Consider the following 11,845-nt stretch of genomic DNA (forward strand, 5'->3'; position numbering starts at 1 on the left):
GTCAGCCCACCCCCACCCCCCCCCCCCCCCCCCAGGTTTGATGGTCCTCATGATGAGGGGTTGGCCCACAGCTACCTCTAGATGGAGTCAGTGGCCAGGAGGCTGGGAGCACCAAGCAGGTGTATGTCAGGTGGCCAGTGTTGAGGTTCCTGTCTTTGTCTGATGTCCCCTCTTCCAGCCTGGGATGAAGGGCTGCTCTGGGCATAAAGGAGCTGTCCCCTGGAAGCAGGAGAACTGAGCCTGCCCCACCTACAGGCAGAACCTGTGGTCTCTGAGTAGACTGAATACTGGGCCTCAGAGAACACTTTGCACATTCTGGGCAGCCTAAATGATAAGGCCAGCAGCCCTAGAGGTAATGTCTCTCTCCGGGAAGTTAAGGGCCTCACCTGATGGCTGGGGTGAGAGCAGCCAGCCAGGAGCCGGTTCCACAGGCCACACAACACGTGTGACTGCCAGGGAGACAGATCTGGTTCACCTTGTCCAAGGAGAACTGCCTGGATTGGGGCAGGGAGCCATCCAGCCGGAAGCCCTGCACCCATAGGACAGGCCCTAGCCCCCAACGCTGGTCTGGACAGTATGCCAGGATTCAGTCTCAAGATGGCGGTGACCAGACTTTGCCTTCCTCTGCTTGTAGCAGGTAGAATGCCCCTTCCAGATCAGAGAGAGGCAGATCCACGTTCTCCTGATTGACAGGAAATTGTGGGGGGCAATGCTTCCTCTTGGAAGGGATCCCAGCCTTGGAAGGATAGGAGGGAGGAGTTCCCCTTCTTTCTATTCCACAGATAGTCTAAAGGATGTACCACTGCTAGATGGGGAACTCTTCAGAAGAAATCCCCTTCTCTGTCTCTCCTGCTCAAGCCGGGGGGCGGGGGGAAGAGGGTGGTTATGAGCAGGTGCTGCTGGAGAAGAATTGTGGCTACAGCTGGAGGCTGTAGGAGATGACTCAACAGAACAAGGTCAGAGCTGTTCTGGGCTGGATCCCCAGCTGAGATGACGATTGTTCGACCACTGGCTGCCCAAAGCATTGGATTCTCTCTAGGACAGCTGGATTTAGGGCGAGGGTCATGGGAGCCTGCTCCCCGGTGGCTGTTACTATGGTGATTCCAGGGCTGGTTCCTCTTCCTTCTTAGATGGTTAGGTCCACCTTGGGACTCTTGCTTTCAATTCCCAGACCTACTTTTGTCTCATCTTCCTCATCTCAGAACTGGTACTTACCAACTACCCAATTGTTTAAACCAGAAAGCTGGCTGTGATCTTCAATCCAACCCTTCCCCTTCCCCTTCCTCTTTGTGTCTCCTCTCTTCACTGCCACCACGATAATCCAAACCATTATCATCATCATCGGCTGCCCAACAGCAGGAGCCTCTTTATTGATCTCCCCATTTCCTCTCTCACCGCCCCCACCCCCACCAATCTCCACATCACCCAGCAAACAGTAACCACCCCCCCCCATAGTTCTTGGGCACAGCAACATGGTTATTTCCTTTGGGCACTTGGCATAAGTCATACATTTATTTTGTTGTTCACTTTGTTATCTGTGTCCCCCACTAGACTGTGCCACCATGGGGCAGGGTAGCTGGTCTGCTCAGTGTGTCATTGTATCCTTCCTGCCAGCATGGGGCCTGGCACAGAGTAGATAATAGCTGTTAGATGAATGGCATTAGGCCAAAGAGTTTCGATTTGCAAGGAGGAGTTTCACACATTTTGGGAAAAGGACTGATAAAGCATAAGGACACATAAGAGCATTAGAGGGAATGATGGAGGCAGCTGGATGGACATGAATGGGTCCTCCTTCCTAACAGCCTCCCAGTTGATGGGGCCTAAGGTAATGGCATACCATGCAAGAGGAAAGGATGCAATCCTCGAGAGCATTTAAAGGAGGAATTCCTATCTTCCCAAATACGTTGGGAAGGAGAGAGTCACTGATGTTGTAAGTCTGGTGAGCCAGAAACATAGCGTTACTTTGTCTCTTGGAAAACCTCGGTTTTTACACATGTTGAGTTTGAAATGACTGTAAATACTTCCTGTGGGCCACGGAGAACAGCCAAACTCCTTTGACTTCTTTGGGAAACCTCTTTGACAATGTGGTCAGCCATGAAATAGACATCAGATTTATGATTCTTGATTTCCTTATGTGGAAAGTCAAGGAATTGAAATAAATTCTGTAATTCTAGCAGAAAGAGAGAGTTAAAGCTTCAAAATTCTAAAACCTGTTACATTTTAAGGACACAACCAAATAGTTTTGAGCCATAATTTGTTACATCGGACACGACCAGTAATAGCTTTGCCATTCATTATCTATTGAACGTGCAATGATTTTATTGTATGAGTATCTGTCATAACTAATTAACTGCAACTTATGTATATTTTTCCACGTTTTCCAGATTTTCTATGACAGCATGGGGGTATTTTGATAAATCAGGAAAAATATGGGATACTTTTTTTAAACAAAAATATAAAGACTCACTGTGTCAATTCCTGAATGAATAGCTTTGGGGTAAGCACTTGCCTTTACACGCCAAACATATGTAAGCACAGAAGTTACTAAATGTTCCCAGAAATCACTGGAAATTTCCCTCCAAGAAGTACACACATGTTGATGTTTCTTGGAATTCTCTGCAGCTGGTTTCCCTTCTCTGGTTTCAGACTGCTTGGTCCCAAAAATCACTGGGCTGGAATTATACAGTAAGCCCATTGTTCCAATAATTCTTCCTGAAGGCAAAATTCAGGGATTTGTCCCTTTTTTGTTGTTATAGTCCCAGACCTAACTATTAGCTATTCTTCTCGATGTGGTTTTGATCTCTTGGAGAATTTTCACATCAAAAGTGTCTTTTAGGGGTTTGTTTTACTGTGGTAGCGCTTCCATTAGAGGAGCAACCAGCGTGGGGAAGTAGCAGGGGTGGATGGGGAGGGGAGTAGAGACTATTGCATGCCAAATTCATAGTCCTCTTGGTTATAGACTGAAGAATGGGCCAGAGGTGAGTGACTGGTAAAGAATCATCTGGAAATAATGACATGGAGGATTACTGCAAAAAAACTGGGCATATTTCACCATGAGAAGAAGGTGGGACATTAGGGCTTTGTAGCAAGAGGGATTAAATTTTACTCACAGAAGCAATGCATCGCAATAAGAGGATGAATGAAGTCAACCTGATAAATAAAGAACAATTAAAGTTGTCAGGAAACAGAGCACACTGCTTCATGTGACATAAGCTGTCTACCCATGGAAATTTTCAAGAAGATTCTGGAAGACTGTTCTCTGGGAATGGTCCAGGAAGGCTGTGTGTTGGACAGAGCATTGGACTTCATTTCTCATGTAGGCTCCATGTCCATGGCGGATTGACTACTGCATCCTGTTTGTCCTCACTCCAGGGCCCAGGCTAATGGAGCATCTAGTAACTGGAAGAATGGCAGTCGCCATGGAAAAGGGGAAGAGGAACTTCAGTGTGAAAGTGACACATGCCATTTCTGCTCACATTTCACTGGCCAAAGCGAAATGCATGGTCAGCCCTAAAATCAGGTGGGCAGCAAAATGCATACGCCTTATTTTAGTAGGCAAATAGAAATGTTATTTTGATTTTCATGTAGCTTATATATATAAAGCATTATAGCTTTATAGCATCATAGCTTATAATGTTATTTCTGTTTGCATACAGCTTATAATTTTTTAAAACTCAGATGTGAATAGAACTTTTGAAATGCTTCATGGGGCTTGGGAAGTTTGTTCTTTGTGCTCATATGTAGTTTTAACATCATTGCAGTTAGAGGGCAGGCTCCAGGCCCCAGCGTATGATGTAGTCCTGATGTAGTTTTGGAATATAGGTGAGGTTCGGTGGGGCAATGTCCAGAGCCAACAACCAAGAAAGAATTCTTGAGATGTCTTTGATGCAAAATGGTGGGTTTTTTAAAGCTTGGGGACAAGACCCATGGGCAGAAAGAGCTGCTGCACCGGGATTGTGAGGGGTGGCTGATTATATACTATGGGGTTGGGGGAGGTAAGGAAAAGGGAGGTTTCAAAAGGATTTTCTTTTGTTAAGAAGACTCACAGGATCCCAGAGGCCTTGCCATTGTCAAGATTGTTTTTCCCTCTAGCAAGGCGTGAATGTTAAGACAGTTGGGAGCTTCCTGAGGAATGTCACTCATATCCCACCCAGGAGTGTGTGTCTGTGTGGGGGAGGCTGCAGGGTGTCAGCTCCTGCTTTGTCCTTGGCTAGCCTTCTGCTCCCTCATCAGTCCTAACCTGGTGGTTATGTCTAGAAAAAGGCAAACTTCTGAATTGGAAACTAACAGGAATCCATGTATCAGGGACCGAGTTAGTGTTCTGACGCAGAGCTTTGCAATGGTAGTGTTAGTATTGTTGTTAGAGACTACTTTTTATGTCTTGTGGGAGAAAACAATGGAGTAATTATGTTGGAGGTGCTGGAAAGCAAGACTTTCGCTATGGAATCAAAGAGGTACAGACGTAAGAACAACGAGGTTATAATTTAATTTTACTCAAATCCTGATTTTGAATTGGAAGTACCACTATGAACTCAGTATATTTTTTCTTAAAAAAGAAAAGAAGTATTTTCCAGCTCTATCTGCTGAGAAAGCCTAGAAAAAAAAAAAAAGTCGCTAAGGAGTACCCAGTTTATGGCCTCTAATTACCACTTCCCACTAAAAGAAATCAAGCTTCTTGGAAAAATGGCTGATTCCAGATTAGGCACAGGAAATATACAGGTTGCGCCTGGAACATCATGTGATCCAAGAAGGCAAGAAATTTATCAGGGAATACTTGGGTCGTGCAAAAAGGCTCAGCAGCCAAGTTGAATGGTCTCTTCCTGGAGAGAGAGGATACTTGGAACATTTTTAAGAATACAAACGGCAGGGGCGCCTGGGTGGCTCAGTCCATTAGGCATCTGCCTTTGGCTCAGGTCATGATCCCAGGGTCCTGGGATGGAACCCTGCGTGGAACCCTGCGTGGAGCCCTTCATGGAGCTGCGGCTTGCTCCCTGCTCAGCAGGGAGTCTGCTTCTCCTTTTCCCTTTGCTGCTCCCCCTGCTTCTGCTCTCTCGCTCCCTCTCTCTCTCTAATAAATAAATAAAATCTTAAAAAAAAAAGAATATGAACTGCAGTGGATTGAAACACATCAAATGTGCTTGAATTCACCAGCTCATATACCTGCAAATCCCCAATGGACATCTTTGCAGAGACCGTTCTTTTGAAAACTGGGAGATAAAGGAAGGGATCTTACCTTTCCTTTATGAATTGCACTTTAGGTAACCACATAGTTGATGGGAGGAAGCTTCTCTTTATGGAAGTATTCCAGTTAATAAATAAGAAGAAATCATTGAAATAGAATATGACTATTTTGCATCACCTAATGAATTAATGGAGGTAGGCAATGATCGATAGCAGTCAGCACACAAAAAGAACAGACATCTAGACATTTATGACTCATGACAGAAGTTCATATCCTACCTATAAAGTATACCTTCTGAAAAGCCAGCAAGTAAAAATCAGTGACTCTCAACACTTTTGCCTTTCAAGTGATATTTGTCATTGTCTGGAGATATTTTTGATTGTCACAATTGGGAGAGAGAGTGTTACTAGCATCTAATGGTTAGAGGCTAGAGTCGCTGCTTAACCTTCAATGTGACATAGGACGATTCCCCACCATGAAGATTTGGCCCCAAATGTCAATAGTGCTGGGCTTGAGAAATTTCGCTTTAGATCAAATGATCAATTTACGTGTAATTATGTATGTAGCGACAGGGGAATAGGTCAAGTGACATCACAGGGATGCAATCAACAAAATCACATCGTGGGAAACTCTAAAAGACAAAGTAGTTTCTTTAGCAAATAAAAGGGTATTTATCTTTTGGAGATACATACCAAAATATTTACAGATGAAATGTTATGATGTCTGGGTTTCCTTTAAAATAATTTACAATGGAAATGGGTGGATGGATGGGGGTCTGCATGAAATAAGACTGGCCATGAGCTAATAGTTGTTGAACTGGGTAGATAAGTACATGAGGGTTCACTCTCTGGTATATTACAATTATGCACGATAACAAGTTAAAGGGCTTTAATCATTTATTATGTAAAATGATGGTGAGAGGTGCCTAGTGGCTCAGTTGGTTAAGCATCTGCCTTCAGCGCAGGTCTTGATCCCAGGGTCCTGGGATGGAGCCTTGAGTTGGCTCCCTGCTCAGTGGGGAGTCTGCTTCTCCCTCTCCCTCTGCTCCCTCTCTCTTCCCCCTGCTCATGTGTGCTCTCTCTCTTTCTCAAATAAATACATAAAATCTTTAAAACATAAAAAAATAAAATGATGGAGATAACAAATGATAGTTGAAAGAAGTGTTCTTTACTTTAAAACAAAAGGGTAGCATCTTTTTTATCAGTGTATTAGTTATCTACTGCTGCATAACAAATTGTTCCAAAACTTCACAGGTTCACACAGTATTATCTCATACAGCTTCTGAGTACCAGGAATCTGAGAGCTTCTTAGCCAGATGGTTCTGGCTCAGCATCGTCCACAAGACTGCAGTGGAGATAGTGGCTGGGGCTGCAGTCACCTGAAGGCTCGACTAAGCTTGGGTGATCCATGTGAGATGGCTTACTCACATGGCTGTTACCTGGATGCCTCAGTCCCTTGTTACACGGCCTCTCTGTAGTGCTGCAGAGTGTCCTAATGGCACGGCAGCTAGAGTCTCTCAAAGCAAGCAATCCAAGAGAAAGAATAAGTAAGGGGCTACAGCGCCTCTTGTGACCTGGTCTTAGAAGTCATACTGTCACTTCTGCCATATTTTATTCATTAGAAGTGAGTCACTAAGCCCAACCCATACTCAAGGGAAGGGAAATTCGGATCCACCCATTGAAGGGAGTTATGAAGAATTGGTGGACACATTCTAAACCATCACAACTGGCCTCTTTTTAATTTTTCTTGTGTGTTTTATTGGCCTATCACATCCTAAAGTGATAGAAACTCTAGCCTCAGACACTTACGCTAGTATAAAAAAGACTGCAGATATATTGAGGTACTGTACCTACATCTAACGAGGTTAAGGTACCTCCTTACTTATTAAAGTAATCAATCTAAATGGAACCCTAATAGTATTTAACAGTAAATTATTTTTAAAGGTGAAATGATACATTGAAACAATAAAATAAAGAAGGATAAAGATTTTTAATTAAGGAAGTACTAAAGGGTAAGATAAATTCTTTTTTTTTTAAGGTTTATTTATTTATTTGAGAGAGAGAGAGAGAGAGAGAGCGCCTGCAAGCTTGCCAGCAGGAGGGAGGGGCAGAGAGAGAGAGTCCCAAGCGCAGAGCTCCACCCGGGGCTCGATTTCACGACCCTGAGATCACGACCCGAGCTGAAACCAAGCGCCAGTCTCTCAACTGAGTGAGCCATCCAGGCGCCCATGGTAGGATAGATTCTGAAGGGTAAATTCATTCGCACTATCACTAACAATTCTCACTGGAATTAAAGGAGAGCAAATATACAGGGTTGTTACAAGCAAATGAACAAAAGCCAACTCTTGGTTTCTCATCTTCCAAATATCCCCAGGCTCATCATAATCAGAAACATTCACAGTAGGCTGGATGTAATCCCATAGTTTCCTTTATAGGAAACCATATCTTGTGCAAAATGCATGCTATAAGCTAAACAATGATGCTGCTTCCTCCCTGCCTCTCAGGCATTCACCCTAGTCCTGAGCCAAATCTCCGATGTGCTGCTGTCCCTTCCTTTTTGCATGTCTTTCTCCTCCATTGTATCCAAGAATCCCATAAAGAGTAGCTCCAGGACCTCATGCAGCATAATCACCTCAGGTGCATAGTTAAAGACATTTCTGGAGCCAACCCCACCCCTACCAAACCAGAAAATCTTAGATTGTGGCTCAGAAATGTGCATCTTTAATAAGATCCCTAAGATGAAATTGTTTTGTACAATAAAGCTCAAGAAGTCCTGTATCAGGCTGTGAGCGTGAGAAGAGGGTCTGAGTCTCGCTCATCTCTGCATTCTCAGTCTCTCACCTGTATCCTTGTGCCTTTCCTGGCATAGGCACCCCTAGCACACTGGCAGGCGTTAGATGAATGTTCATGGAATTGAACTGACTTGGAAAGATTTCTGCACCTTACAAAGTTTTGACTCCACTAATTCATGAAGAGATTCTCTGTCGAGGAGACTGGTAGGTTTGGTGAGGTGATGTGTGCTGTTTTTGCCTGTCTAGCATCTGTTACCTCGTGTGGTAACAGCACTGTTGTTTTCCTTAGGCGAGCCACTCCTCTCTCGTGCTCCGTTCCCGTAGTCTGAGAGCCACTGGCAAGACTTTCTCCACAACGGAAGTGAGCCTGTGCCCCAGGTTTGGCCAATCCGAACATATATTCCTGCAGACTACTGCGACTGGTTCAGAAATGGGTATGTGACTCAGTGAGAGCTGTACTCCGGATTTGCTGGTTGCCGTCTGGAAGGAGGTGGCTTCCCTGACTGGGTTTGCTAAGGTGGTGGAATGTGAGTCTGGACTTTCCAATGACTATCTTTTTTAAAAATTCAATCAATTAACATATAGTGTATTATTAGTTTCAGAAGTAGAGTTTAGTGATTCATCAGTTGCATGTCACACCCAGTGCTCATTACATCAAGAGCCCTCCTTAATGCCCATCACCCAGTTACCCCATCCCCCCCACCCACCTCCAATGACCATGTTTGTCTCCACCTAATCTACTTGCGGCCTCTACAGATTTGCCTGTTTGGAACACTCAGTATATATGGAACCATACAATAGGTGGATTTTTTTTGGGGGGGTGGATGGCTTCTTTCACTTAACATAATATTTTCAAGGCTCAGCCATGATACAGCACATAGAGTGTTTCATTCCTTTTTATTGCCAACTAATATTCCACTGTATGAACATACTCTATTTTGTTTATCCATTAGCTGGTGGACGTTTGGGTACCCTTTGACTTTTCATGGATCAGTAAGTTCCTTTTTATGCTTAAGTATTTTATAACGGTGACAAATTGTAATGCAGATGGCTCTGAATCAAATATTGGAACATGTGATATGATGAGCAACAAGTGTGATTTGACAGAGATAGTGAGTGAAATACGAGAACTTTCAACCGCCCTAGAAAGTCAGGGCTGTATTGTTAATGTAATAATGTTACATTTGTGTATGAGGCTTCAATTCACATTTGAAGTTCCATAATTATAAATCATAACATTTTATAATTATGATACGGCCTCAAGATGGGCAACTGGTGCCTTGAAAATTCTGCTCCGAGTGTTTGTCACCTGCCGATCATCCACTTCTCTGTCACTTTCCCAGTCAATGGAGACGGTTTGAGGTTGTCTGATAAACAAGACTCAAGTTCCTCACCCCATCCCTGTCCCAAAGGCTCTGAAACAGGCACACAAATGCTTTCAAATTTTATCAGTGTTTTTGCTGCTAACAATGATAGGAAAACAGAGATTAAATATCCAATCAATGGATCTCCAAGAATCATAAAAAATCTTTAAAAGCACTATGTATAGTTATCCCTAGTCATCATCTCAATGTTAGTGGGACTCAAGCCGCTGCCTTCTAGCTCAATATCCCAACCTTCCTTTTTTTTTTTTTTTTAAGATTTTATTTATTTATTTGACAGAGAGAGAGAGACAGCCAGTGAGAGAGGGAACACAAGCAGGGAGAGTGGGAGAGGGAGAAGCAGGCTCCCAGCAGGGGAGCCTGATGTGGGACTCGATCCCAGAACGCCAGGATCATGCCCTGAGCTGAAGGCAGATGCCTAACGACTGAGCCACCCAGGCGCCCCAATATCCCAACCTTCTTAGATGTTCCCTTGGGAGAGGGGGATCTGCTTGTCATTTCGGGGCTGGACTAATGACCTGTGAGCTTCTTGGAACTCTGTAAGTCTGTCTAATCTCTACCAACTCCTCAGTTAACACGTTTCACAATACGTTTAACTAATCAGGAAACGGACAAGGAGCATAGACTGTGGGAGCCAGACTGACTTGGGTTTTAATGTCTATTAATTTTCTGTAGCTGGGTAACAAATAACCACACACAGAGTGGCTTGAACATGTTATCTCACAGTTTCTGTGGGGCAGGAGTTCAGGCATGGCCGGGGTTTCTGTGCTTCAGGGTCAAAGCAGGTTGTGATCAAGCTGTCAAACAGGATGGGGTTCTCATCCATAGGCTCAACTTCTATGTAGTGACTTTAACAACTTGGATGTGTAGATTTATGTATTTCATTAAATTTGGAAAGATTTGCTCATTATTTTTTCAAATATTCTTTCTGCCCCTTTCTCTTTCTTCTCTTCTCCTGCAACTCCCATTATGTGTATGTTGGTACACTGGAAGGCATCCCATACATCTTTTGTTTGTTTTTTAAGCTTCTTAAAGTGTGGTTCTTAAGGCAGAAGCATCAACACCACCTCAGAAGTTGGTAGAAGTGTCAATTCTTAGGCATTACTCTAAATGTATTGAAGAAGCTCTAAGGATGAGACCCAACGATCTGTGTGTGTGTGTGTGTGTGTGTGTGTATTGAAGTTGACACACAATGTTACAGTAGTTTTAAGTGTACAACATAGTGATTTGACAAGTCTACACATTATGCTATGCTCACCACAAGTGTACCTGCCGTCTGCTGCTATACAACCCGACTATAATATCATTGACTATATTCCCTACCCTTACCTTTCATTCCCATGATACTCTTTCCGTAACTGGAAGTCTATACCTCTTACTCCCTTTCATCCATTTTTCACATCCCCCCAGCTCTCTCCCCTCTGGCAACCACCAGTTTGCTCTCTGTATCAATGAGTCTATTTCTGTTTTGTTTGTTCCTTTGTTTTGTTTTTTTAGATTCCACATGTAAGTGAAATCATATAGCATTTGTCTTTCTATGTCTGACTTGTTTCACTCAGCATAATACCCTCTAGGTCCATCCATGGTGTTGCAAATGTTGCAAGATCTCATTCTTTTTTATGGGTCCATTGTGTATATATACCATATCTTCTTTATCTGTTCATCTATTAATGGGCATTTACATTGCTTCCATATCTTGGCTATTGTATAGCTGCAACAATAATAAATAATGCAGCAATAAACATAAGAGTGCATATATCTTTTTGAATTAATGTTTTGTTTTTTTTTGGGGGGGTAGATATCCAGTAGTGGAATTACTGGATTATATGGTATTTCTGTTTTGTGGTTTTTGAGGAACCTCCATACTATTGCCCAAAGTGTTTGCACCAATTTACATTCCCACCAACAGTGTTCCAGGATTCCTTTTTTCTCCACATCCTTGCCAACACTTGTTATTTCTTGTCTTTTTGATTTTACCTATTCTGGCAGGTGTAAGGTAGTATTTCGTTGTGGTCTTGATTTGCATTTCCTTGGTGATTAGTAATTTTGAGCAACTTTTCTTGTGTCTGTTGGCCATCTGTATGTCTTCTTTGGAAAAATGTCTGTTTAGATCTTTTGGCCATTTTTTTAAAAGAATTTATTTATCCGTTTGACAGAGAGAGAGACAGTGAGAGAGAGAACACAAGCAGGGGGAATGGGAGAGGGAGAAGCAGGCTTCCCGCTGAGCAGGGAGCCCCATGTGGGGCTTGATCTCAGGACCCCAGGACCATGACCTGAGCTAAAGGCAGACGCCTAACTACTGAGCCACCCAGGCGCCCCTTTTTGGCCATTTTTTTATTGGATTGTTTTTGTGGTGTTGAGTTGTGTACATTCTTTATATATTTTGGCTATTAAACCCTTATTGGATATTTCATTCACAAATATCTTCTCCCATTCAGTAGGTTGCCTTTTCATTTTATTGATAGTTTCCTTTGCTGTGCAAAATTCTTT

General features: G+C 43.2%; 2 long non-coding RNA genes across 2 annotated transcripts in view; one reads left to right on the plus strand and one right to left on the minus strand.

Annotated features, from left to right (window-relative positions):
- The window catches only part of LOC121100129, a 6,379-nt gene extending 6,055 nt beyond the window's left edge, over positions 1–324 (minus strand). Inside the window, exon 1 of the long non-coding RNA XR_005831858.1 lies at positions 76–324. This is a non-coding gene — a long non-coding RNA (uncharacterized LOC121100129). The remainder of the gene's footprint in view (positions 1–75) is intronic.
- The window catches only part of LOC121100128, a 16,509-nt gene extending 6,244 nt beyond the window's left edge, over positions 1–10,265 (plus strand). Inside the window, exon 3 of the long non-coding RNA XR_005831857.1 lies at positions 8,263–10,265. This is a non-coding gene — a long non-coding RNA (uncharacterized LOC121100128). The remainder of the gene's footprint in view (positions 1–8,262) is intronic.
- Positions 10,266–11,845: the final 1,580 nt, after the last annotated feature.

Source organism: Ursus maritimus, unplaced genomic scaffold (assembly GCF_017311325.1).
Source record: "Ursus maritimus isolate PB19 unplaced genomic scaffold, ASM1731132v1 scaffold_34, whole genome shotgun sequence".
NCBI lineage: Eukaryota > Metazoa > Chordata > Mammalia > Carnivora > Ursidae > Ursus > Ursus maritimus.